We start from the raw sequence: 1,004 nt of genomic DNA, 5'->3' as shown, positions 1-1,004 counted from the left end.
GTTTGATGAAATGATGAGTTTCACTGGAGCTACATACAGGGATATGGAATAGGGGTTACTTAAAGGAGTCAAAATTAATCAAAGACAGCTGCATCACCAAAGTCCACCCAAGCACAGGTGATAGCTCACAAAACAGGGAAATCTTGAGCACACTGCACAGCCTGCCAGGCACCTCAACAGGATGAGAGTGTTCCTTCCAAGAGCCTCAGTTGGTCTAAACTTTTTCCAAGAATCATGGCTGCTTTCCTCTTTTCCCAGGTAGCTGGCCTCATTTCAGAGTCATCCATTTATTCCTTCCTAAATCTTTTGCCTCTGGAGGGAGCGGCTCCACCTAGCTAGATTGCCCGGATGGCCATGTCCGACTTCAAATGGAGCTTCGTGCAGCTTTGCCAGGTGGTCAGGAAGACCAAATACACTCTGATAGATGAGCAAGACATACCAGTGTTGGAGAGCTACTACTTTGAAGGTGGAATGGAAGCAGAAGCTGATGGAAATGATGGTAAAATATTAGCATATGCCTTCAATAAAAAACCTGGGAAGGGCTCTGCCAGACTTCTGAATAAGCTGCTGTGGGAACCACAAGGAGGGGGGTGGGATGCTCCCTGGTTTCATGTGGTATATCTCAATGCAGTGACTGTGGACAGTAGTAGCCTGGACAACCTGCAATTGGAAGTATAGTGCTGGTGACCCAACACTGAAGAGACATCCAGCAAACAAACGGAACATAATTTATACTGACTTTCTAGCTATCCAGCTTCTTCCCCCAAATCCTATAAATAACAATTCCCTGTCCTGGATGTGACCCTGTAGTATATCCAAATGGAGATGTGTTGAAAGAGGAAGAAAATTCCTGTGCCTACAATGATTGTCAATACCCTCCTTGTACAGTGAGTGAGAAGCAGATTCAGGAATTCCACATCTATGGGCTTGGCCAGGTGGCTCCATTCTGTGGCTCTCAGTGCCTGAAGAAGGACAGACCTGTCCTCAAAAATCACCTTCCATAG

At 46.0% G+C, this 1,004-nt stretch overlaps 1 pseudogene; it reads left to right on the top strand.

Moving 5' to 3' along the window:
• Positions 1-354: 354 nt before the first annotated feature.
• LOC113838416 lies at positions 355-1,004 on the top strand (annotated as a pseudogene).

The sequence above is a fragment of the Cricetulus griseus genome, chromosome 9, assembly GCF_003668045.3.
Source record: "Cricetulus griseus strain 17A/GY chromosome 9, alternate assembly CriGri-PICRH-1.0, whole genome shotgun sequence".
NCBI classification, from domain to species: domain Eukaryota; kingdom Metazoa; phylum Chordata; class Mammalia; order Rodentia; family Cricetidae; genus Cricetulus; species Cricetulus griseus.
Note: the sequence above shows the minus strand (reverse complement) of the source record. Positions and strands in the feature narration are given on the sequence as shown.